General features: G+C 39.9%; 1 long non-coding RNA gene across 2 annotated transcripts; it reads right to left on the bottom strand.

Moving 5' to 3' along the window:
• Positions 1–23625: 23625 nt before the first annotated feature.
• LOC144369869 (uncharacterized) lies at positions 23626–25356 on the bottom strand. Of its 2 annotated transcripts, none has more exons than XR_013429704.1 (3): positions 25105–25356; positions 24170–24227; positions 23626–23872 (listed from the first exon to the last, which is right to left on the bottom strand). It is a non-coding gene; the product is annotated as an uncharacterized LOC144369869 (long non-coding RNA). The 2 variants fall into 2 exon arrangements; XR_013429699.1 differs by lacking the exon at positions 25105–25356 and adding an exon at positions 24583–24702.
• Between the last annotated feature and the right edge of the window lie 2267 nt (positions 25357–27623).

Raw genomic sequence — 27623 nt, 5'->3', positions numbered from 1 at the left:
AGCATTTTTTAGAGTCTTGGACAACCACATACTTTCTGCTCCCATGCTCCCTCTTTTGGCAAACTGGAAGTACTTTCTTGGCAAACTGATAATTTCACAATTTTCTTTCTAGAATTGCCGAGAGGCTTGAGTCACCACTCTTGGGTTTACTGCTATGGAAAATCACTATTCAGAACAAAGGAAGAAATTAAAGATTTCTGTTTTTCAGTGAAAGTCTGAGCTTGCACCTTAGTTCAGGGCCTAACAGTAGGTTCCTAGCAAGGCTACTGCTTAATACCACACATGATAACCTGGTATATGATGTAGAATTTTGGAGCTTCAAAGGATCCGAAGAATGATTCATGTAATTGTTTATTAGATGTGGACCTTTGAGAGGTTTCTCTCACCTCTCTCCAGCAGAAAATCAGTTCTGTAGTGCTTGTGGCAAATTGTTTTCTAGCCTCAGAGAAACCACAGTGCAGCTCATTCCTCATGAGGGAGCCTGTTCCGTTGTTAAAGAGCACACACAGCCTGAATGGTGCTTGGTCTGAAAGTGAAGCAAACTTACAGAGGAAGAACTTTGTTAAAACTTCAATACGTAGGGGCTGAGGATGTGGCTCAAGCGGTAGCGCGCTCCCCTGGCATGCGTGCAACCCAGGTTCGATCCTCAGCACCACATACCAACAAAGATGTTGTGTCCGCCGAGAACTAAAAAAAATAAAAAAATATTAAGAATTCTCTCTTTAAAAAAAAAAAACTTCAATATGTAAAGCAGGACTTAACAAATTTTATTTTCTGAAGCTCTGAATGATGATGATGATGATAAATAAGAAAGCAACTGGCTCGTTATTAAGCATTCAGTGTGTACCAGGCACAGTGCTAAGTGCTTTATGAGCATGACCCAATGGAAATATCACAACCTATGAGGAAAGTACAATTATTTCCATTTTATAGATGAGGAAACTAAAGCACAGAGTCTATACTGGGTGTATATTTGCAAAAAGGTAATGTCCACTTATGATCTATAATATAGCATGAAATTATTTTAGTGCTTAGAATAACTTTTTTTAAATTTATTTTTCAGTTTTCGGTGGACACGACATCTTTATTTTATTTTTATGTGGTGTTGAGGATCGAACCCAGTGCCCCACGCATGCCAGGCGAGCATGCTACCGCTTGAGCCACATCCCCAGTCCCTAGAATAACTTTTGAAAAATGTGTTCACTGGGCTGTGGCTGTGGCTTAGTGGTAGAGTGCTTGCCTAGCATGTATGAGGCTCTGGGTTTGAATCTCACCACCTCATAAAAATAAATAAATAAGACAAAGGTATCTATCTACAACTATAAAAAATAAAAATAAAAAAATGTGTTTGCTTACTGTAGCTAAAGAACAAACTGTACTAAATGATTAAAATAAGCACTACCACCCAGATAAGTAAGTTATACTGAAAATGAATGACAAATAAATGCATACAAGAAATGAGTTTTAATACAGGGCAAACTGAAGCCTTATAAGTTATTGTTTAAATCTCTGTGAAACAAAATTCAAAGTATATCAAGTACTTAGGCATTAGACTACAAACACTGTGCCTAATAGAAGAAAAAGTGGGCCCAAATCTACATCATGTCGGCTTAAGATCTGACTTCCTTACTAAGACCCCTAAGGCACAAGAAATAAAGAGTCAACAAATGGGATGGAATCAAACTAAAAAGCTGATTCATAACAAAGGAAACAAGAATGTGACAAGAGAGCCTGCAGAATGGGAGAAAATATTTACCACCTCTACCTCAGATAGAGCATTAATCTAGGATATATAAAGAATTCAAAAAACTTAATAACAAACAAACAATTAATAAGTGGGCAAAGAAACTGAACAGGCACTTCACAAAATAAATATGATCAGTCAACAAATACATGAAAAAATGTTCAACATCTCTATCAGAGAAATGCAAATTAAAACCAAACTGAGATTTCATCTAATTCCAGAATGGCAATTATCAAGAATACAAGCAACAATAAATGTTGATGAGGACGTGGGGGAAAAGGTATACTCAATACAATGCTGGTGGGACTTCAAATTATGGAAATTCGTTATGGAAATTCTTCAGAATTTTAGTATGGAGATTCTTCAGAAAACTTGGAATGGAACCATTTGACCTAGCTATCCCACTCCTCAGTTTATTCCCAAAGGACTTAAAATCAGCATACTACAGTAATGAAGCCATATCAATGTTTACAGCAGCTCAATTCACAATAGCTAAACTATGGAATCAACCTAGGTGCCCTTCAACAGATGAATGGATAAAGAAAATGTGGTATGTATATACTTGACCTTAAAGAAGAATGACATTATGGCATTTGCTGGTAAATGGAGAGATCTGGAGAATATCATGCTAAATGAAATAAGCCAATCCCCCAAAACCAAAGGCTGAATGTTTTCTCTGATATGCAGATGCTAAATCACAATAAGTGGGTAGGTAGGAAAGAATAGAAGTACTCTGGATTAGACAAAGAAGAATGAAGGAAAAGGAGAGGAATGGGAATAGAATAATAGAATGAATCGGACATTACTATCCTATGTGCATATATGATTACATGACCAGTGTAACTCTGCATCACATAAAACCAGAAGAATGAGAAGTTGTACTCCATATATGTATAATATTTCAAAATACATTCTACTGTCATGTATAATAAGAACAAACAAAAAATAACTAAAAATCTCTGTGAAAGTGTTAAAATTATGCCTTCTCTGTATGAATCCAGTTTTTCACTCTATGAACAATGCTACAGTGAAACTTGAAGATGGGAATGCAATAAGAGGGGAGGAGCTATGTGCTAACCTCTTGATCTATATAGTAGTTCCCCCTTATCCACAGTTTCTCTTTTTGAGGCTTTAGTTACCTTCAGCCAGCTGCAATCTGAAAATAATAAATGGGAAATTCCAGAAAGAATTCGTAAGTTTCAAATAACTTTTAATATAGTCTTATTTCTAGAATTGTTCTATTTTTAGTTACTGTTGTTAATCTCTTGTTAACTTCATCATGAGTATGTATGTATAGGAAAAAATATAGTATACTGAATATAGGATTTAGTACTATCCTTGATTTCAGGACCCCAGTAGGGATTGCTCTTCTGATTTAATGTGCTAGACTTTCTGAAAAGCTAGACTTTCCAAAAAGGCACAGTGGAAGTATAAGATACGGCGGCCCCTATCATTAACTGGACTTAAAATACATTAAATAACAGTAAACATATCAAATGAATAATCCAAATGCTGAATAGGTCAATCAAAATAATAACTCAGGTGCTATAGGTCAATCAAAACTTGGATCTAGGCTGGCCCAATGGTGTGTGCCTGTAGTCCTAGCATTTGGAAGGGTGAAAGGGGAGGATCACTTGAGCCTAGGATTAAAACCAGCCTGGGCAACACTGTGGAACCCTTTCATCAAAATACAGGGATCAGCTGGGCATGGTGGCACATGCCTGTAATCCCAGCGGCTTGGGAGGCAGAGGATCGTGAGTTCAAAACCAGCCTCAGCAATTTAGCAAGGCACTAAGCAACTCAGTGAGACCCTGTCTCTAAAAAAAAATACAAAAATTGGGCTGGGGATATGGCTCAGTAGTTGAGTGCCCCTGAGTTCAATCGCCAGTACCAAAAAAAAAAAAAAAAAAATTACAGGGACCTAGGGAAGACCAGAAAATCAAGGAAAAGTGAAGGAGGCTTCATCAAAGAGGAATTAATCTGGTCCTGAAAGGATGTAGTGAATGTGAGGGAGCACAGGAGTAAAAGCAAGTATTTACTGCCTACCTCTCCTATTTCCAGCTGTATTTGAAACCTGCTGAACAGGAAAGGAATGGCTGTTACTTTGAAGGAGCAGAAAATCTAGTTATCAAGATGAGGAATATAACCAACTTTAAAGCAGTTAGCAATGCTGGATTATCCTACAAGCAAAAGGTTCACCCCAGATTTCTGGAAGTATTTGCTATTTCAGAAATCAAAGACATTTTTATTAGAAAAAGTAGAACTCTATTAGACTGTCTTATACTCAATTTATGGCCTAGTTTTTGTTTCATGATAATAGTATAGAGGGGCATTGTAATATTTTCAGAGTTTATTATTTCTGAAGTCTCAGTCCAGAATTCAAAAAGGAAGAAAGCACTTTAGGCTGGAGCAGTTCAACAGCTGGAGGAAGAAGTGTACAAGTTAAAATGCTTCTATAGGTATGCACAGAATTGGGCAGAGAGGGAACAAGGACTCATTGGGAACATGTAAAACCTAAAAAAAAAAAAAAAAAAAAAAAAAAAGCCCTGAAGTATGAAACAGACCAGACTAGAGGAATAAGGACAAGTTGCTTAAAAGGGAGTTGGAAATCAAAGTGCCGAAGGTTTCTAGTGGATTGCAATTGTGAATCGTGTGTTTGTGTGTTGGTATATAATGATCAGTCTTCCTCACTGCTCTTGTTCCCATGCAGACCATTGATGAAATGGGAGCCACACTACATTTAGAAAATGACAAATGATCATCCCCATGGAAGACTACTGTCATGAACTTAATTTGGGTTATTTTTTTGTGACAGAATTATGGTATAAACAGTAAGCCAGTTAGGTGTTTTATTGTATTTCATGGGATTTTTTTTACACTAATTCAAAAACTCAGCATTTTAATCTCTGACTTAGTTTCTTTTTTAAAAAGAACTTTATTTTATTTGTTTATTTTTTTTATGTGGTGCTTAGAATTGAACCCAGTGCCTCACACATGCTAGGGAAGGGCTCTACCACTGAACCCCAACCCCAGCCCTCTGACTTAGTTTTTAACTTGATACCATCATCTATATCATCGCTTTTTTGTTACATGTTATATTTTTACATTTGTGGAAAACATTTGATAATTCCAAGGAATTTAGCTGAGGAACAGAATATTTAAAAGTGATATTTCTGTTGAGAGACATTTATAAATTTATATGATTTCCTATATTATAAAAAATGTGAGGAAAAAATTCAAAACTGGTGTTTCACTTGGTTTCTTTTTCTTCATAGTGGGAAAAGAGCTTTTACTGTGATAATTGCCAGGTTGTCAAGGAGAGCCTCAGTCCTCAGAAACCCACTTGCCGTTGACTTGGCCATGTCAAACAAATGTTCAGCTTTTATTCTGACACTTCTTGAAGAATTTGATTGAAACTATATATGTCCAGATAACACTCAGCAAAGTGCCCTTCTTGCATTTGTTTCAAGATATATTTGGAAACAAGAGAGATGACCTTGGACTCAGCTGCTTTTCCAATTTAGGACTTCTCTCTGGGTCTACTGAATAATATTCCCCAACATTGAAAATTCAACAAATGGAAAAACATTTCAGTTACCCTATGCCATAAGTTCTGTGTTAGAGGACTTTTTCCTCCCAGCAATATGTTCTGCTTCTAAAAGAAATGATATATTTAGCCCACAAACTAGTTCTATATTAGTTTTCTAACCATCTACTTCAGAATACATTTAGGAACACATTTGCCTTTCATCAGAGTGTCTTTTTGTAATCTAAATTGAGCTGTCCTTGCTTTTTAAAATATTTTAGCCTCTAAAAAATAAAAAACCAACAGTTAACCCTTTTCCTTTGCCTTCTGACATTCAAAATTTGGTTTGAAGCCAGAGTTCATTGTAGCTTGATGTAAGATCTAAAAGAGGACTTTGGAGGCACTGATATCCCCTTCTAAGGTTTTTGCCACCTGTCCAGATGACAATAGAAGTCCTGTGAGTCCAACCTCAAGCTTGAATGCCAGAATTAGCTTTCAGTTGTATCTACATTTAGCCCATGGATGACTTTAACTCTCATTTAAGTGACATCCTTTCAGTTATCGTTTTGCATATTATGGAGGTTTAAGCAGTTCCATTTTTAATTTGTTGACACCATCCCAGAACAAGACTTAGGTAACTTTTCAATAAGGCAGCTTTGATTTTAAGCAAGTAAATAAGAATTATAGTTTGATTATTGTCCTATATATATATTTCCAGGAATAGTAACATTTCCCGTTTTATGTGGTTTCCTTTGATGTTACAAGCAATCAGCATTTATAGAGATGATTATGTTGTTAGCAACATGGTCTTCAGCATGCACAATATATTAATTCCTAATAACTGCTGTTACACATGTGCACACACATACCACATGTGAATAAATAAATATACCAAATTATAATACTTTAAAGGAGAGATTGTTTTTAAGAATTCCTTGTTGCTTTATTTGGAATCAAGTATTATGTCATTTGGTAGCCACAGTGTTAATGATCTTGAGCAAATAGTCAAAAGAGTTTTTAAAATTAGTACCACCTAAGATAATTTTAAAGATAACCTGCCCCCCTGGGCATGATGGTACATGCCTGTAATCCCAGGGGATCAGGAGGCTGAGGCAGGAGGATCCTGAGTTCAAAGCCAGCTTCAGCAACTTAGGCCCTAAGCAACTCAGCAAGACTGTCTCTGATAAAATATAAAAAGGGGCTGGGGATGTGGCTCAGTGGTTAAACGCCACTGAGTACGAAAAAAAAAAAAAAAGATGTCATCTCATCAGATGACAGATTGCTCTTAAATTTTTAATTATTGTAAGTTATTGAATAAGTATTACTTTGTAGTTCTCTACCTCAAAAACTGGTGACTTTCATTTTTAATCTGACATTTACTCCTATATAAAAACAGGTTTTGCGTGGGTGTGGCTGTTCTGTGTACATTTCCATTATTTTATTGATGTTGAACTATAGCAATTGCTAAAGTTACTACACTGCCCTAATTAAGTAAATAAGAGCTCATAGTACCCAAGCTGATTTATTTTACAGGGTAAGCAGTAAAGTTTGCTTTTCCTGGTGCAAGAGATTCCTCCAACTGCATAACTGTTGAACTGTGATTTTAAAGATATGGAAGAGAAAGCCAAGCATGGTAGTGCACACCTGTGATCCCAGCGGTCGGGATGCTGAGGCAGGAAGATCATAAATTCAAAGCCAGCCTTAGCAACATTGAGGCACTAAGTAATTCAGTGAGACCCTATCTCTAAATGAAATACAAAGTAGGGCTGGGGATGTGGATCAGTGGCCTTAGCAACATTGAGGCACTAAGTAATTCAGTGAGACCCTATCTCTAAATGAAATACAAAGTAGGGCTGGGGATGTGGATCAGTGGCCAAGTACTCCTGAGTTCAATCCCTGGTACATCCCACCCCCCAAAAAAGTGTTTATTTAAAATTTAATATTACCAAATTGCCCTCCAAATTCTAATATTCAGCTCCCATTAATTTTTTTTTTGAGAGAGAAAATTTTAATATTTTTTTTATTTTTAGTTTTCGGCAGACACAACATCTTTATTTGTATGTGGTGCTGAGGATCGAACCCGGGCCCCAAGCATGCCAGGCGACTGCACTACCGCTTGAGCCACATCCCCAGCCCAGCTCCCATTAATTATGACAGCACTTCATTTGCTGTCCCCTTGAGTGGACTCCATACATTAGCTTTACAACATCCTTGCCAGTGTAATGGATTTAAAGAATTGTTTTAGGGCTGGGGATGTGGCTCAAGCAGTGGCGTGGTCGCCTGGCATGCACGGGGCGCTGGGTTCGATCCTCAGCACCAAATAAAAATAAAATAAAGATGTTGTGTCCACCAAAAACTAAAAAATAAATATTAAAAAAAATCCTCTCTCTCTCTCTTAAAAAAAAAGAATTGTTGTAATTAATTTTTTTAAAGTTTTGAGTGAAGTTGAGTTTTTCATTGCCCATTTTTAATTTATACTAGATTTTTCTCTAACTGAAAAGGAAGTCCTTAACAATCATTGTAGAAAGTTTGAATGATGAAGACGATAAAGTCATCTATAGTCTCACCGAGACATTGTCATTGATTACATATTTGCTTCTTTCTGGTCTTCTTTTTATGATATACGTCTTGTTATTTTTAACAAATAATGAAAACGAGTTTATTTCTTAATATGCATTTTTTAAAATGATATTAAGAGGCTCCTAGGCAGCTCAGTAGTGGAGCATGTGCCTAACGTGCATGAAGCCCTGGGTTTGATCTGCAGCACCAAAAAATAAAAAATAAAAGAGAGAGATTATAATTCAGCTACTTGGAGTACTACTTTGACCTCTTTTACTCAAGGTGCTATATAAATATTCAGTGAACTGAGTTCCCCTCTGCCAAGCCTTTGAGATCATCTAGTGGAAAAAACATTAACATTCTTTCCTTGACACTGTCCTGTCACTACTAGATCTCAAGCTGGATGAGATTTCCTAGGAACTAATAGGTCTCTTAGTGGTGAAGATGAAGGTCTGTAATCCCTAGTGGCATGGAAGAGAGAGGAAGCTTGTACCTTAAAACACACACACAGCACACACAAACATTTCCTATTAAATACGAATGTATTTACATAGATATTACATAATATACATATATAAAATTATATACACATACATAGTCAAAACAGGAGGTGAGATTAGTGAGTGAAAACAAAACACACACAAAATGTGGTAAACACCTACGGAACCATAAAATGACTGGACAGGGGATCAGCCCTTCCTGTGTGGTGATCTTGTTTCCTTATCTGGTTCTCCTTTTGGACTGTAAGAGCATGGAATCAGGATTGGTTTCTATTCATTGGTGTATTCCCTATGCCTACTTAGACAGTTAGGCTACTTTGGTCAATAAAAACTAGTTGAATGAAGAATGAAAGAACGAAGGTAAAAGGATATGGCCTTGAGTAAATCACTTGATTACTCCTGACTTCACTGTCTTTCAATGAGCACTTCAAAGAATTATTGCATAAAGTCAGGCAATATATGAAGATGGGGAGACCTTTCCAAGCAGATTGTCTTCTCAGTCTTCTTTTTTTAGTTGTTGATGGAGCTTTATTTTTATTTATTTATTTATATTTATTTATTTATACGTGGTGCTGGGAATTGAACCCAGGGCCTCACACATGCTAGGCAAGTGCTCTACCACTGAGCTACAGCCCCAGCCCTCCTCAGTATTTTTATACAGCTAAACACCATTCTCATTCAGGTACCTGTCAAGAAGATCTTACCATATGCCAATTGACTATTATTTTCTTACTTACCTAGATAGAGAATGAAGCAAATAAAAGGCAGTTTCATCACTGCAAATAATCATCCCCAGTCTTTATAGTGTATCCTAGATGGAAACACATTTTGTCCTCTTACACAGAGGCAGCCCATGATCTTGTCACACAATTTACTAGAGAACAATTTAAGGGATCCTGATTGTAGTGGTAAAATTTGATATTGGTAGTGTATCTATGGACTTTGACATCTTAGTCACTACCTTTTTCTCAGTGTCCAGCAGTCTAATAGTAGAGTACCCTCCAGGATAAAGTTATAGAAAATGGATGTTACCATGTCTTTAAGACACTTAGAAACACATCTGTATAATTATTGTTTAAAGTAGAAATAACAAAGAAAATCAGATGGCACATGTATGGAATAGTCAGTAGCTATTTCTAGAGTGGACATTTTATAAATAATTGTAATGAACATTTGTCCTTTTTAGTATATCTTAAATTGTCAGTTGGAAGAAATGGTTATACTTTGAAGTTAATGTGTTAATTTCTTTAAATTTATCACATTTTTAAGTTTGTCAAAAGAGGAAGCTAATGTAATATAAAACCAGTTAAAAAAAGGTTACATTTGAGGCTGGGCTGCAGCTCAGTGGTAGAGCACTTGCCTAGCATGTGTGAGGTACTAGGTTTGATCCTCAGCACCACATATGAATTAAAAAAAAAAAAAGAGGATACATTTGAAATATAAAGTAGCATCATCTTATAGATCTTAGGATACCTTATCTAGTTGCCCAGGTCCAAAAATTCAAATTTACTTTAAAATTAGTTTTATAAAAACTTGAAATAGGGGGCTGGGGTTGTGGCTCAGAAGTAGAGTGCTTGCCTAGCATGTGTGAGGCACTGAGTTCAATCCTTAGTACCACATAAAAAATAAAATAAAGGCATTCTGTCCACCTACAACTTAAAAAAAAATAAAAAACATGAAATAGGGCTGGGGTTGAAGCTCAGTGGTAGAATGCTTGCAGCACATATGAGGCACTGGATTCAATCCTCAGTACCACATAAAAATAAATAAAATAAGGGTATTATGTCCATCTACAACTTAAAAAAAAACTTGAAGTAAGTAGAAACATTTTTTTTCTTCCTTAATGTAATATCATAAAAATGATAGACTAGCACATAAGCTTTTCTTTTTTTCCATTTGTAACAAAAAGAATTACATAATCAGGCAGAAATCAGGAAGTAAAAATTATTACAAAATTAAAGTAAGTGGTCTATTTTCACTGCTCCACCAGGAATAAAAAAATAAAGATAAACATAGCAAGATTATCAAATTTGAGAATTCTTTCCATGTAAATTATATATTAATAAAAATTTCATTTAAATTAAGGTTTTAATTCAATGTTGTCCTTTTAAATTTTAAGTTTAAATTATAGCAAATACAAAATTTGTCATCTTAACCATTTTTAGCCATATATACATTGTACAGATCTTCAGAACTTTCTCATCATGCAAAAGTGAAATTTTATATCCATTAAACAACTCCTCATTTTCCTCTCCCCAATGCAAGTCTTCCACCTTTCCATCTTCTGCCTCTGTGATTTTGTCTACTTGAGGCACCTCATGTAAGTGGAATCATTGTTTTTTTCTTTTTTGTGATTGACTTATTTCACTTAGCATAAATCAAAATTTATCCACATGGTAGGCTGTGATAGGATTTCTTTCCTTTTTTAGGCTGAACTCTATCCTTTTTAATTTCATTTTTATGGTATAATCTATTTATTCCACTCTTAGACATTTTTACATTCAGTCTCCAGCACCAAAAAAAATTGTTTACAGATATTGTCTATTTTAATGTCCCAGATCATGATTACATACAGAATGATGGAAAAGCAAGTTAAAATGCATATTTGGCTTTCCAAACTCTTAACAAGAAATAGAGGTTTATAAAATGATCAAACAATCTAGGACTTCCTCAGTAGGGGGAAGAACAACTATGTGATGCTACATCAGTTATCAGGTCTTAAAGGCCTTTTTTGTTGGATTTGTTCCTGCATGCATAGAATATACCAATATAATTTGGCCAATATCATTCTCCTGTATTTCCTTTTCTACTTCTTTCCCCTCCCCTGGGTTCTTAAGGGCCTTTTTGTAAACCCTTTTTATTAAAGATTTTCAGTTGTTTTTCCTAGAGATGTATAACTTTTTTTTGAAGTACCTTGTAATATATCTCTTTCTTTCTAACCTCTTCAGGTTGAGTTAGCTGTATGCCTTCCCTATTTGTGAATAACATTCTTCCCCTATTCTGTCATCGCAACAGCCTCATGTTCCACAGTTCATTAAGGGACTGCAAATGTCAACTAATTTTTAAAAAGCATAGAATTCATTTTCAGTCCTCCTACCTTAATTTTTTTGGGGGGTGAGTACTGAGAATTGAACTCAGAAGCACTGGATCACATCCCCAGCCCTGTTTTTTTGTATTTCATTTAGAATAGATAGGGTCTCACTGAGTTGCTTAGAGCTCAATGTTGCTGAGGCTGGCTTTGAACTCTCAATCCTCCTGCCTCAGCCTCCTGAGCCGCTGGGATTACAGGCATGCATCCCCACGCTTGGCCTCCTACCTTAATTTTTTAAACAGCTTTATGAGACAATTCACATGCCGTGCAATTCAACCATTTAAACTTTAAACTTCAGTGGTTTTTAATATATCCCCAGTGTTATGCAACCATCACTACTTTCACTTTTAGAACGTTTTTTCCACCACCAAAAAGAAAGCCCACAGTCACTCCCCACTTCTCCCATGTCCCCTAGCCTTAGGTAACCACTAACGTACTTTCATTCTCTATAGATCTGCCTATTCATCTAAATGGAATTGTGTAATATGTAACCTTTTGTGTCTAGCTTCTTTCACTTACACCTTTTTCAAGATCATGTTCATTTCTTTTTTAAAAAATGTGGCTAAATAAGCTGGTCATGTTGACATATATCTGTAACCCCAGCTACTTGAAAGGCTGAAGCAAGAAGGGAGGCTGAAGCATGAGGATTTCCTGGGCAACTTAACAAGACTCTGTCTTAAAATAAATTAAAAAAAAAAGGGAGCTGGGGACATAGCTCAGTTTTAGAACCCTCACCCCCAGGTTTAATCCCATACCAAGGTATAGGGAGTGGTAAAGTTAGCTGTGCATATAATATAATGCACATAACATAAAAGTGCCCATCTTAACTACTTTTAAATGTTATATTTCAGTAGTGTGAAATAGTGTAAATATCATTGTACATCAAAGCTCCATAATTTTTCATCTTGCAAAACTGAAACTCTATAGCCATAAAATAACAATTACCCATTTCCTCCTCCTGTCTGCCTCTTAACCATCATTCACCTTTTTGTATGAATTTTATTACTCGAGTACCTCATATAAGTAGAATTGTGCAGTACTTTTTTTTGTAACTAGCTTATTTCACTTAGCATAATGACCTCAAGAATCCTTGCCATCCATGCTGTAAAACATGTCAGAATTTCCTTCCTACTTCATTCCTTTTTATGTCTGAATATACCATTGTATAGCTGCCATACTAAATTTTGTTTATCTTTTCAACAGTTGACAGGCATTTAGGTTGTTTCCACTTTTTGACTACCATGAATAATGATGCTGTGAACATTCATGTACAAGTTTTTGTGTGGACATGTTTTCAGTTCTCTCAATTATACACCTAGGAGTGGAATTACTGAGTCATATGGTAACTCCACGTTTAACTTTTTAAAGAACCTGGAAACTTTCAAAGCTCTTATATTCTCACAAGCAAAGTATGAAGGTTCCAATTTCTTCACATAATTGCCACCACTTGTTATTATCCATTGCTTTGTTATAGCTAACCTCGTAGGTGAAATAGTATCTCATTATGGTTTCGACTTATATTTCCCTGAAAATTGCTAACTTTTCTGTGCTTCTTGTCCACTTACATACCTTCTTTGGAGAAATGTCTATTCAGGTCCTTTGCCCATTATTTTAATTGAATTCTTTGTCTTTTATTATTGAGTCATTAGAGTTCTTAAAATATATTCTGTATACTAGCTCCTTATCAAACATGATTAATAAATATTTATCTTTTTCTTTTTTGCTCCTGTCCCCACTCAGGGATTTTTTTCATATTTTTACTTGGTACACCATAGTTGTACATAATAGTGGGATTTGATGCTATGTATTTTGTACGTGCTCACAAATATAACAATATAATTTGGGCATATGTTTCCCCAGAATTTCCCCTTCCCTCACCTCTTCCCTCCCCCCTTGTCCTTTCCTCTACTGTTTTCCCTTTGATTTTCATGGGATCCCATATCCACCCTTTTCTTTTTCCTCTCTGGCTTCTACATCTGAGAGAAAACATGTGACTCTCTGAGTTTCTGAGTTTGGCTTATTTCACTTAACATGATGTCCTCAACTTCCATCCATTTTCCTGCAAATGACATAATTTCATTCTTTTTATGGTTGAATAAAACTCCATTGTGTATATAGTGTATATATACCACATTTCAAAACAGCTAGGCTGGTTCTTTTGTGTGTGTGTGTGTGTGTGTGTGTGTGTGTGTGTGTGTGGTGTGCTGGGGATTGAACCCAGGGCCTTGTGCATGTGAGGCAAGCGCTCTACCAACTGAGCTATATCCCCAGCCCTGTGCTGACTGTCATTCTTTATTTCTCCTATTCTTGGGTCTCCTGTTTCTCCATGGTTTCCTTTGAAGCAAAAAGATTTTTAATTTTATTGAGGTACAAATGATCTATTTTTTTCTTTTTTTTTTCTTTCTTTCTTTTTTTTTTTTTTTTTTTTGCTTTTGGTGTTATAACCCAAGGATACAATGGTTTACTTCTAAGAGGTTTTAGTAGTTTTAGCTGTTCTATTTGGGCCTGTGATCTATTTGAGTTCATTTTTTGTGTATGATGTAAGACAGAGATCCAGCTTCATTCTTTTGTTTGTGGAGACCCATTTGTCACAGCACTGTTTGTAGAAAGACTATTCTTCGCCCTGTTGAATTATCTTGACTCACTTGTCCAAATCAATTCACCATAATTGTGAAAATTTATTTCTGGATTTCCAGTTCTGTCCTGTTGTTGTCTATATCTATCTGTATGCCAGCATCACATACTTCTTAATTTTGGAAAAAGTTTTTATATCAGGAAGATTGACTTTGTTCAATTTTTGACTTTGTTCCTCCTTTTCAAGATTTTTTGGCTATTTCGGGTCCTATGCATTTCTATGTGAGTTTTAATATCAACTTCTACAGAATGATAAAGATTGCTTTGACTACGTAGATCATCTTGGGGAATATTACCATCTTAACAATTTAAGTATTCCAATCCGGGGACTGTCTTTGTATTTGTCTTTTATTTCTTCCAACAATTTTGTAGTTTTCAGAGTTCAAGACTTCTTTTTTATGGGGGGGAAGGGCACAAGGAATTGAACCCAGAGTCACCTTACTACTGAGCTACATCTGCAGTGCTTTTTAGTCTGAGTCAGATTCTCACTCAGCTGCCAAAGCTAATCTTGAACTTGGCAATCCTCCTGCCTCAGCCTCCCACATCACTGGAATTAAGGCATGTGACTCTGCTCCTGGTTTTTGCTTCTTTTGTTAATTTTTGTAAAACTGTTTTATTTCCTTTGAAGCTACTATAGATAGAATTGTTCTCTTAATTTCTTTTCCAGGTTGTCCATTGCTAATATACCAAAATATGGCAGCGGGGGGGGGGGGTTGATCTTTTACCTTGGAACCTTACTTAATCCATTTATTAGTTCCAATAGTTTTTAATGAATTCCTTAGGACTTTCTTTATGAAAACTCATGTCAACTACAAATAGAAATAGATTTACTTCTTTATTTCCAATATGGAGGCCTTTTGTTTCTTTTTTCTTGCCTAATTGCCCTGGCTAATTGTCCTTGCAGTACAATGTTGAAAACAAGTGATCCTGATCTTCAGGAGAAAGTATTAAATCTTTCACTATTAAGTATGAAATTAGGTTTCTAGTGGATGCCTTTGTCAGATTGGGGACACTCCCTTCTATTCCTTGTCTGTTGAGTCTCTTTCTCATAAAACAGTGTTGCATTTTGTTCAGAGTTTTTTCTGTATCTATTAGAAGATCATGTGGGGCTTATACTTTATTCCATTATTATGGTGTGTGTGTGTGTGTGTGTGTGTGTGTGTGTGTGTGTGTGTGTGTGCGCGCGCACACGCGCATTGGTTTTCAGATGTTAAACTACCCTGTTAGTTATGAGATAAATAACAATTGGTTATGGTGAATAATTATTTTTATATGTTGCTGGATTAAGTTTGCTAGTATTGTATTGAGAATTTTTTGCTTCAGTCTTCCTAAGAGACATTGGTTTGTAGTTTTCTTATTATGTTTTTGGTTTCCTACCTTATTTTTTATTCTATCCTGTTCCTTTTAAACATTGGCTTACATAGAATGATTATATTTCTCACTCTTTTATACATCTTTTTTTTTTATTGAACTCTTATTCTATTCCAGATACTATTTCAGGCACTTAAGATCCCCTATAGGAAAAACAAAGTCCTCTGCTCTTATGGAGCTTGTATTCTAGTGAAGTAAGACACTAAAAAAAAAATTAAATAAGGAAGAAAAATGTCACAGTACTAAATTAGTCTCTTGCTCACTTTAGATGAGATATACAGGGAAAGTTTCTCTGAAAATATGTCACTTAAACCAAGATATAAGAGATGAGAAGGAGCCAGTCATGATGAGCTACCAGACTGAGCACGCTACTAGTACAAAGTCTACCAGGTCAGAAGAAGCTCTTTGTGTCTGAAGACTAGCAAGATGCCCAATATGTCCAAGGACACAGTTGTCAGAAGAATGATCTAAGATCAGATGGGAGAAATATGCAGGGTACAAAATATGAAAGATTTTGAAGTTAGGGTAAGGAAATTGTATTTTATTCTTAAAGTACTGAGAAGACCTTGAAAACTATTAAGCAAGGAATATAACATGATCTAATTTGAATTTTAATTTTAAAAGAGCATTAATTAGCCTGGGGCAGTGGCACATGCCGGTAATCCCAGTGACTAAGTAGGCTGAGGCAGGAGAATTGCAAGTTCATACCCAGCCTCCAGCAATTTGGCAAGGCCCTAAGCAACTTAGTGAGACCTTGGTCTCAAAATAAAAAATAAAACAGGGCTGGTGATGTGGCTCAATGTTTAAGAGCCCCTGGGTTTAATCCCTGTTACAAAAAAAAAAAAAAAAAAGAGCATTAATTATTGAGTCATGGGCTGGGGATGTGGCTCAAGCGGTAGCGCGCTCGCCTGGCATGCGTGCGGCCCGGGTTCGATCCTCAGCACCACATACCAACAAAGATGTTGTGTCTGCCGAGAACTAAAAAATAAATATTAAAAATTAAAAAAAAAAAAATTATTGAGTCACAAACAAATTGTAGAATTGTATAGGAGTTGCAGAATGGAAATGAGAAGGCCGTTGTAGAAAGATGAGATATGACGATGGCTTAGATGAAGACAGTGCCAGTAAGAATGGAAAACAGTGGACAGTATGTGGTTTGGAAATAGAATCTGTAAGATGTTCTGCAGATGGTGGGGGTGGGGGGTGTCAGGGAAAGGGACATCAAGAATGACTCTCAGAGGGCTGGGGTTTTTGCTCAGCAATAGAGCACTCATCTAGCACATGAAAGGCCCTGGGTTCCATCTTCAGCACCACATAAAAATAAACAAATAAATAAAATAAAGGTATTGTGTCCAACTACAACTAAAAATAAATATTTTTTAAAAGGATGACTTTCAGAGACTGAGACAGAAGGATCACGAGTTCAAAGCCAGCCTCAGCAACTTAGAGAGGCTCTTAAGCAACTCAGCAAGACCCTGTTTCTAAAAAAAAAAATATATATATATATGGGCTGAGGATGTGGCTCTGTGGTTAAGTGCCCCTGGGTTCATCCCTAGTACCCCCCAAAAAAATGGATTTCAGATCTTGTTATATATTGAGTTAAAAAAAAAATTGAAGGTGGGCTGGAGCTGTAGTTCAGTGGTAGAGCACTTGCCTAGCATGTGTGAGGCTCTGGATTTGATCCTCAGCACCACATAAAAATAAATAAAATAAAGATATTGCGTCCAACTACAACTAAAAAATAAATATTTTTTTAAAAACTGGAGGCAAAAGCAGACTTAGGTAGTAGGGTGGCTCAAACCATGAGTTCTGCTTGTCCATGTTTAGTTTGAAGTACCTTTTGGATATCCAAAGGAATTGTCAGATAGGAACTACATCTAGGAATCTGGCATTCCAGGGAGAGGTCAGAACTGGAGATAAAGATAAAGATAAAGATAAAGATAAAGATAAAGATTCAGGAATCAATAGCATGTGGGTCTCTCCACCCCTTCCCACCCACAGCCCTTCATCCCTGGATACTTGCAGTTTCCCCTCACCAGACTTTCCTTTATTTATTTCGTCACAGCTTCATATTTCCTCAGAGCAGGCAGTTTTTTTCCATGGTGTCATTCTCTGGGAACCTTTCCAATATGGAACTTGCCCACACCAAGACTAAAAACCTTTCATTTGTTCTTTTTTCATTCACATATTAAAATGTGCAGTTACCCAGAGGATGAATAGGTTTGGGGAAATTGGACTTTGTAGACGTCAAGAACTTTATGAAACTGCTTTGGATTTGGATTGCTAAGTGGTGAGGTCAATGCAGCCTGAAAAGAAAGTGGAAAAGGAAAATGGTACAGAAAAGGGCTTGTTACTACTCTTTAAGACCCAAAGGATTTTTTGGTATCTTTTGCAGGGACGCTGTAGTTTAAGAGAGAAGTCATGAAGAAAGTCTAGGGAGGCTGGAGATATAGCTCAGTTGGTAACGCGCTTGCTTCAAATGCACAAGGTCCTGGGTCAATCCCCAGTACTAAACAAAATAAAACAAAACAAACAAACAAAAAAACATTGTGCAGATGTAGGATTGTAGTACAGGTTGCAGGACAGGATAAATATATTATGCAGTTTTGCCCCAGTTTATTTAAAATTTTATAGATCCAAAAACTAGATCATAGGACCTGGAATATTTTATCTGGTCCCCAAGCTACCTGATTTCCTGTTATCAAGGGATCTCAGATACTCAGTTGGTAGTCAGATTTTGTTACAGTGATCCTGAAAAGTAGCTGCAGACTTAAAAATATTTTTACTTCTTAGAATGTAAGTATGATCTGTCACGGCTAGAAAATTGTGTCTCCGTTCTGGTTTGCATGATGCTATGCAAATATCACCAAGTTCTTGGGTGGAGGGTAGAAGGTCTTCTGTCAGGACCTTGCAAACTAACACTCCATTTGTTGATACACACTCTTTAGTCTGATTAGAAGCTAATTGAGTTATATACAGTGTTCTTGGGTCGGCCATGGAGGGGGTGGGATGCAAGAGCACCAGGTACCATGTATAAAAAGACTCAAGGATGGGTGGAAGGCAAGCCAGTAGTGGGGGGCTCCTAGTCCCTCAGCTACATGTCTTTCATGTTGTACCTGTCTTTAGGTGATAGAGCTTATTGTTCTCAGATTCTTAGTAGGAGTCTTACAGATTTTAACTGAATTTTCTCTAATTTATTTACCATGTTGGTATGGTATATGTATGTATATGTGTGTGTGTATGTGTATATAGCACCAGGGAAGGACAATCAGGGGCATAGATTAATTTTACTTTAGATCTAGTATAAATTTGGGGGTTAGTCAACTAAACCCAATCCTGAGCCAACTTGTAGTCCAGATTTTATTTTTTAATTTTTTTATCTTTGGTACTAGGGATTGAACCCAGGGGTGATTAACCACTGAGCCACATCTCCAACCCTTTTTCATTTTGAGTCCAGGTTTTGCTACACTGGTTAGGGCCTCACTAAGTTGCTGAGGCTGGCCTGGAACTTGTGATCCTTCTGCCTCAGCCTCCTGAGTTACTAGGGTTCCAGATGTGCACCACTGTGCCCAGCTGGTAGCTCAGATTTTAAAGAGCACTAACCGGTCCTCCCAAGTGCCATCAGTCCTCCCTTTCATCCTATTTTGTCATCTTCAGACCCTCGTGATGATGTCGTATCACCTTCCCCCATTCACACTGTGAGGCCATTGACTTTGTCAGCTGCTGTTTCCTGCCCCCTGCCTGAGATGATGCAGGATCCACAGTGCAGCTCTTACCACTCTCTGGACCCTTCAGGGAGGCACCTAACAACATCAACCTAATGTCTACACCCACTTAATACACAATCCCAGTGGGAGTCTATTACACACTTAAAATACTTAAGACCCCACAGTATCATTTGAAGCCAAATCACTCCATTCCTCTCTTTTTATACTTTAAAGAAAACAGAGAGACACCCTCTCGTGGTTTGAGAGTCACAAAATTGGGGTGGCAAGAAATGAGAGTGGCCGTACAGAGGCCCCCTCATGTGCAGGGGCAGCAGAGCTATAGGCAGTGTGGAGTTTCTGGGCATCCGTGCAGAGCTGTGGGTGCTGATGGTGCTGGTCCTGAGGGCTCAGTAGCTGTTCGGGATAAGCCAGCTCAATATCTTGGCAGAGACTTTGGGGTCTTTATGGGCTTTGCTCCAATTCCAGGCTCTCAGAAGAATGGTAAGGGGAGGGAGAACAGAGGAGATTAATGAGAGAAAAACTAGAAAAAGGGTTGTGTTGATACTAGAAAAAAATGAAAGCTGTCCGGGAGTTTATGTTTACATGGTAGAATACAAATACCTTGACCTGGTGCTGTTTAGCATCCTTCTCTACCTTCCAAAATCTCTCTCTCACACACACACACACACACACCAGACACAGCAACGCAAAACCCTGGTCTGGAAAATCTTTCCACTGGAGCATCAGCAGCATGCCTTGTGATGACAGGTTTAATGGTTTTATATCTCTGCATTCCACTGAGACCACCTACCAAGAGGCCACAGCCCACTGACCTGCCTAGCCAAGGCCTGAGACTAAGCTGGAACACCAAGGGCAGGGCCAGGAGTTGGGAGAGTTGCCTTCTGCTCTGGCTGATTCACACTGACTTGCTGTGTGACTTCATTCATGTTGCTTGCCCTCTCTATAATTCTGAATTGCAAATTATAAAATAGAACTGATGGTTCTAATCTCTTAGAAACCTCCCTAGAACAGAGTAAATTATGGTCGTCAAGTGCTTGTGCTTCTATGAAGTAAGAAACTCAGGAAATCCAGTGTTTTTATCTTTTTTCTCATTGAGATAGGATTTCAGATACTAGTAGACACTTCACCAGAAAGAAAGCATAGAAAGCAAAGGGACCCACAAAAGAGGGAGAGCCTATGGTAATTTTGGCCAGCAACCTGGATCAGAGGGTGCAGATGACATTTTTCTGTCTTCTAATTCCTCTTTCCAGTCTGATATCTTTCTGAGACACTGGTTGGGTGGGCCACAGGATGAAACAAAAACCATCAGAGTTGCTCTAGTCTGCCTGTTGGCAGTACGTGGATCAGGGCAGAAAAGAGCAGCCTATTTTATTATTTTTTTGTTTGACCATTTGAAGGAAGCCATAAACTATGTAATCCCAGCAGCTGGGGAGACCGAGGCACAAGGGTCACAAGTTCAAAGCCAGTCTATGTAACTTAGCAAGGCCCTGTCTGAAAATGAAAAAAAAAATAAAAATAAAAGGGCCAAGGATGTGGCTCAGAGGTTAAGTACCTTTGGGTTCAATCCTTGGTACAAAAAAAAAAAAAAAAAAAAACAGCATAAATGTATTAGCATACATTTTTACAGATCAGAAACCCAAATTGGGTCTTCCAGGTGAAAGACAAGGTGTTGTTGACCTGGCTGTATTCCTTCCAGAGATTCTAGGGGAGGCCACCAGCAATTCCTTGGCTTGTGGCCCCTCCCTCCATCTTCAAAGCATTGTTGCTCCAGCCTGTCTCTGTCACATTTCCTCTCTTATCTGACCTCCTGCTGCCCTGTGTGAGGACTCTTGGTTAAACTGGGATCCAGCCCTGCCTTTGTTGGGTTTCTGAGGACTTCTCATGAAAGGGAGGTGTAGTCATCACTGGAGCTGACAGCCACTGGGGCAAATACATAGGCTGGTCTGTGGAACTTTCCTTAGAATAGGAGGCAACAGAACATTACAGGCCTTTTGACACCCCTCCCCACGAAAGGGTTGACAAGCCCAGAAAGGATCAAGTCCAGAAATAAAAAGAAGAGGGCCCTGATATGCCTGGATTATAAGAAACTCCTGATAAGGGTAAGAGCAGCATCTGGCTGAGGGGACATAACAGCAGTCTGGTTGACAATGCTCCCCTCTGCCTTGACTTCAGCCTCACTTCACCAAAGCCCGTTGCGCTTTCCATCCCTTCATGCCTTTATTTTTAGTTTGGGGTATTTTCTATTGTTTGAAGGTTGCCTTGCAACCCGTTTGCCTTGAGGCTTTAAACAATATAGAGTTTCTTCGCTGAGCAGCAACAGTAGCCAAGAGAGACTGAATATAAACTTTTAAGTCTATTTTCTCAGAGTTTGTACATCAGCAATGGCTTTAAACGGAGTAGCTCACGCCCCCAGCTTGCCTGTCCCTGGGGGAGGGGAGAGGGTGGCTGATGGGGAACATGTTGTGTTCTCTTATCTTCCACGCTAGTGGAAGGGGATAAGCACCAGAATAGGAAAACAAAATATCTAGCTATTAATATACTCTAGTCCTCCAGCACATGGACTGGATTTGTTTATTTGTGAAAGGCAAGGGTGCTTCTCCCTGACCTCTTGGAGCTCTGCCGCCAGCTGGGTGGGAAATGGTAGAGGTGATACCGTCCATAAGGTGAAGGGAACAGAACCAGAGCCGAGGGTCCCATGGAAAAGAGAACTCTTCAGACTTGTGTCAAGAAAAGTGGCTTTTCTGGCTCAACCTGCCTCAAGCCCCAGCCACCCCATTCAGGGAATTACCAAAGAAAGCAAGCACGAACTAAGAGGATTTACCATGAGAGAGTGGCCTGGCCCCACTCCCACCACACAGGTATCTCCACCACGTTCTTTGTGTGCAACCCAGGGAACCAGAGAACTGGGCAACCTCGCCAGAAGAGAGAACACACAGGTTCCTCAAGACAACCACTTATTTGGCAGTGAGCAAGGCTAAAAATGGAATGCTTCCCGGCCCCAGAGGACAGGGGGACAGAGGAAAGCAACCCTGTGCAGCTCCGATCCCGGGTCCTACCTCAGCCCCTTCGTAGCCTGAGTGAAGGAGTGCTGGGTGGCAATAGTTTTCTAGATGGTTAGTTAATGATAAGCCTTCAGCTGGGAAGAGCCAAAAGGGGGAGATTTTATCTGGGGTGGGGAGCATGCCCATGCCTCTTAAGCCTGCCGTGTCTCGACAGAGGTTCCACAGCACACTTTGACTGCCTAAAGAGGTCTGTCACCCACCAGGGTCAGGCCGCCTCAGGTCCCTGAGACTGTGTGACCAACCAGAAGCCCCAGCTTAAGCACTGGGAAAAGAGAGCAGCGTTGGCAAGTCCGGCCCTCTCCAAGAGCAAACAGGGACAAAGGTCCTTGTACTTACAGCTGCTTCTCCCATCCTGCCTGCTGTGTCACATGCCCCAGTTTGTCCTGGTGTTGCTACATTAGGCAGAAACCTGCCATCTCTGTGCCTGCAGGGACACCCACTATCCCAGGTCCGTTCCCAGGCGGGATACCTGAGCAGCAGCAAAGGCTTTGGCATCCAATAGCTTTGAAACAGAAGCTGCCGTGTTTTCACCTGTTCAGTTGGGAGCCAGATGTCATGAGCTATCATCAAAGAATGCACGAGAGGAAAGAATTTGAATAAAAGCTGGCTCCCCTACCTGTCTGAAAAAAGCGGGGCTCCCTGTGTAAACCCCAGCTCGACAGGCATTCTCAGAATTTGAGCAAACTCCCTTTGTGATTATTTCTTATACTACATTTTATTGTCACCCAGTGTGTTTGAATTTGTCTCTGCTCCAGCAGGTCTGGAAACCCATTGGATTTCTGTGTGAGAATTCAAACAAGCGGAGGCCATGGAGTTTGCCAAGTGTCGCCGGGCCCGGCACCAACTTGACAGGATAGAGGGCAGGAGAAAGAAGGCTTGGACGTAATGAATCACTGAGGCTCTGGCCCACAGCCTTCCTCCTGGGATTAGTATCAGGAGCGACGTGGTTGTTTTTCCTTCTTTGTACCTAAGAATGGCCTTCAGCCCCAACTAACGGGGCTGGGGCTGTCGATGCTGATTTCACTGACTTCCATAAAGAGCGCTCCATGTGATGATCTTGTTTAATTTCTGCCTGAAACCCATGAGGTAGAATCAGCACTGACCCACTTATAGGTGAGGACCAAGGCTCAGAGAAGTTGGGTAACAATGTCTGAGTTGATCTGCTTTGTGTATCTGCAGTTGTGACTTGCTAGCACCCTGTTCTAAAAGGACAAAAGGAAAGAATATGAGGACAATGTCTCTGTGGGCTGCAGTTATGCACAGTCTTCTTAGAGTCTGGGAAAGGGGAAATACTGGGGAATGATACTGGCCAAGTTATACTGTTATATCTTGTGCATAAGATGTAATAATGAATCTCACCATTATGAACAATTATAGTGCATCAAAAAAATATAGATAAAATGAAGATAGTTTAGAGTTTTAAAAAATAAAGTTTATTACTTTCATTTGGAAAAAAAAAAAAAGAGGCAGCAGTAGCAGCAGCAGCTAGGGCCCTCTTGATTTATACTCCACAGGCCGTCGGAGGAAGTTGTTTAGCTTCTCAGGTGATAGATGAGGGCTGGGTCCCTTCTGTTTGTAGAGCGTGCGTTGAAGGGTAAGTCAGGACAGCATCTCTCCTCTGGTCCCCATCAGGGACTCCACAGGCTGAGTGCTGTGGCTGTGTTTATATCATTATTTTTAAGGCACTGGTACCAGGGCTACAGCTCTAAGCCCTCTCTTCCTCTAGCCACCCTCCATGTGGAAAGAAGCCAAATGGGAGCATTTCCCCAACCATTTCCCCTCAGGGCAGCTGGTACCAACTTGAAACCTAAGACATGCAACACTACAGCCCAGCTGAAATCTGGTCAAACCATGCTTTTGTAGACACAGCAGGAAGCTATTCCGTGGCCTGGTGTCAAGAACCCCCTCAGGGCCCAGGGGTGCTCTATGTCCCTGGTTTGCCCCGAGGAGTCACCTGGCTGGTGAAGCATCTCAGCACTTGCTCTCAGACTGAAACTGTAGTCAGCAGCTTACTGGAAGAGAGGAAAAAGTTGGGATTTTAGTGTGTTATTCAGAGTCTTTTCTGGGAAAGCCTCTTTGGAAAAGGAGGATAGTAGAGGAGTTTCTAGGGAATGGAAACAGCCCCCTCTATTTGCAACTGTGACAGCAGAGCATCAATTCAATGTGCTATCCCAGCCCAACCAGCTACCCGCTGCCTTCAGAGCAGCTATGCGGCCCTCATCTTGGGGAACTCTTCTATGGATGTGCAGTGCTGGTGAGGGACCCCTGGCTTTCCTGGCTGTCCCACAGGCCCCAGGACCCACAATCCAATGCCCCCAAATAGTGCCGGAGTTTGATTCCATCCTGCCGGCCACCTAGGCTGCATACCTCAGCCTTGCCCACACTGTTTCTGAGTTACGTCCACTGGCAGCAGGCACCAGCTCTCATTCCCCATGACCTGATATCCCCTGGTTAATAAGCAGCTCACATAAAGACACCACGCAGTGTAGCAAGAGGCAGAGAAAGACTGCGGCTCCCTGAACGTGAGCCAGGAAGCCCTGGACTTGGCCCAGGAACTCAGTGGCTGTTTCTGTTCTCTGCCCTTTGGTAGCCTTCCTCAGGGTTATGGAGCAGGGGGAAGCTTGGGTCCCCACCCGAAACCATAGTAGACGGCAAGTCTGTGAGGTATTTATTAATCAGTGGAAGATTGCTGCGGACCTTCTTGGAGGAGTATCAGTCCTCTTTGCTAAAGGAGGCCAAAGTTCTGCACTTCATTTCTTCAAATCTGTTTCTGCAAGAGCCTTAGGTTCCTGCTAATTCAAACCTCAATCTCCTATCTTCCCACTCGCTGGTCTCTATGACCTGCCCAGGTAGCACTCTTCCTACCCACATCCCCCCAATCTCCTGTACCATTTTATCTCCTGGGTTTGGAAATGTCCTTGAGAGGTCCTTGTAGAAGGAAACAGGAGTGTGTGCCAGACAGTCCCGTCCTTGTTGCTTTGGTTTGAATCCAACCCCACAAGGGGAGCTGGAGCCCTCTCCCTGGGCCTGCCCATTGTCAAGGTCCTGGTCACCTTTGAAGCCTCCTGCAGGGATCCCCTTTGCCAACGGAGCCTTTTCTAAAGCTCAGCAGCATGACATTTTGGACTTGGAAATCCCTAGACAAATATGTCTCACTTAATCCTCCCCAAGTTGGCCCCCAGTGGAGGTACTGGCTTAGCCAAATTTATCAGATACCACTGGTCCCTGTAGCAAACATTCCCTTTGTTCCAGGCATTGTGTTTGGGCCTGAGCATACAGGGCAAACAAGGTAAAGTCCCTGTCCTTGAGAAGCAACCAAACTGTTGGAAGAGACACACAGAAAACAGAGGGTTCCCCTCATTCTAGATGCCTCAGACCCAACTCTTTTTTTTTTTTTTTTTTTTTTTAGAGAGAGTGGGTGAGGAGAGAGAGAGAATTTTTAATATTTATTTATTTTTTTAGTTCTCGGCAGACACAACATCTTTGTTGGTATGTGGTGCTGAGGATCGAACCCGGGCCGCACGCATGCCAGGCGAGCGCGCTACCGCTTGAGCCACATCCCCAGCCCCAGCCCCAACTCTTGACTCACCCAGCCTCTCCACATCCCTCCTTTCTCGCCTTTTACCAGCTCTGCAACTTTAGATTGTTTACTCACTCTGAACCTCAAGTTCCTCATCTGAAAAGTGGAGTTATTAGTCTACTTCATTCCTAGGGGCAATGTGAGGATTCAGTGAAATGTATTTGTAAGGAACGCAGCAGGAACAGGCATGTAGCAGAGCCTGGCACATAGGACTGAGTCAGTGTTGGCCGTTACTATTTTCTCCTGAGTATAACATTTGCCAGGAAGAGTGGTAGAATCAGGCAGAACCAGACTGGGATCCCGGTTCTCCCATGTACTGTATGTTTTTGGCCAAAATAATCTCTCCAAATATCAATTCCATGAGTAATGATGATTTGTTCCCAACAATAAATTAGTTTAGCTGAGCTCAGTGGCACACACATGTAAGCAATTCAAGAGGCTTAGGCAGGAGGATCATAAGTTGGAGGCCAGCCTCAGCAACTTTTTGAGACCCTGTGTCAAAATAAAAATAAAAAGCCCTGGGGGTATATAGCTTAGTAAAAGAGTACTTGCCTAGCAGGTGTGAGGTACTAGATTCCAACTCCAGCACTGAAAAGAAATTAGTTAATATATGTGAAAGTACCTAACACACAGCAAGAGTTCCACACATGCAGCCTCCAGGAATTCCCAAAGGCTCTGAAGACCCTAAAGCTTCAGAGGGGCTGAAGAGACGGAAAGAAGCCAGTGCCTCCCTTAGCAAATGTCCCCCATTCTCTTGGTTACTCCTCTGAGCCTGACCCTCCCTGATTTGGTTCTCATTCTCCCAGAGAAGCACATTCCCTGATAAACTGTTCCCTCCTCTGTCCTCTGTGCCTCTGTACTAAGTGCCAGGAGGCCCTGGTGCTGTCCACACTCAGTCATCGCCCGCCTGGGATGGGCATTCGGCTCCCCTAATCACTCACCACAGCTCAACCGCCCGCTCCTCACGGCCCCCACCTTATTCCCCCAGCTCCTTAATCAAATTAAGGGAAAGAAGAGGGTTTAGATAGGGTTACTAAATATATTTCTGTTCAGGGGACAGAGAAAAAGAGAAGAGTTTGGAGGAGGAGGTAGGGTGTGAAATTCCTTAATGGAATGTGCCCCTAGAGCCTCCTCTCCCTAGAATAAGCGAGAAACACCAAGGGGGCAGAGTTTGCCCTGTGTCAGAGTCGCACATACATTCTCTCCTGGGGAGAGATACAGCTGGTGGCAGAGAGCCTGCTTCCCAGAGAGGTCTGCCGAGGGCACTGGGCCTCGTGATCTGGGCTGACCCTGGTCTATATATTTCACAGGACACCCTGGCTCCAAGGGGGTGACTTGGCCCTCTATGGAGCAAGACACCAAGACAGGGGCTCTTCACAGCTGGGGGTCATAGTTTACCCTGCTGTGTCCTCCCAACACCACCAGATTCTAGAACTTTTGGAAATATTTACTGTTTAAAAACCTTAAAGTGCTTACTGCAGAAAACTTTGAAAAGATACTGAAAGTATAAAAGAGAAAACAAAAAGAACCTGTAATTCACAGCCTAACCACTGGTAGTATTTTGAGGTGTGTCCTTTAGTCCTTTAAACGTTTTGAAACACACTCATATGTATTCTTGCAAAAGTGTGTACGTTGGAAAGTTGATTATATGTATGTGCATTGTTTGTAGCTTGCTTTTATATTTAGTTTATTATTTTTGGTTCCAATTCATCAGAAGTTCTTCTGAAATATTTTAAAATAGCATAAATTGGGATTTGTCCCATATTTAAAAATTAAACACGACTGTTATGAGATGATCATTGCTCATGTTTTCTGGCCTTCTAAGCCA

This window comes from Ictidomys tridecemlineatus, chromosome 2 (assembly GCF_052094955.1).
Source record: "Ictidomys tridecemlineatus isolate mIctTri1 chromosome 2, mIctTri1.hap1, whole genome shotgun sequence".
NCBI classification, from domain to species: domain Eukaryota; kingdom Metazoa; phylum Chordata; class Mammalia; order Rodentia; family Sciuridae; genus Ictidomys; species Ictidomys tridecemlineatus.
This window is presented reverse-complemented; position numbering and strand designations above follow the sequence as displayed.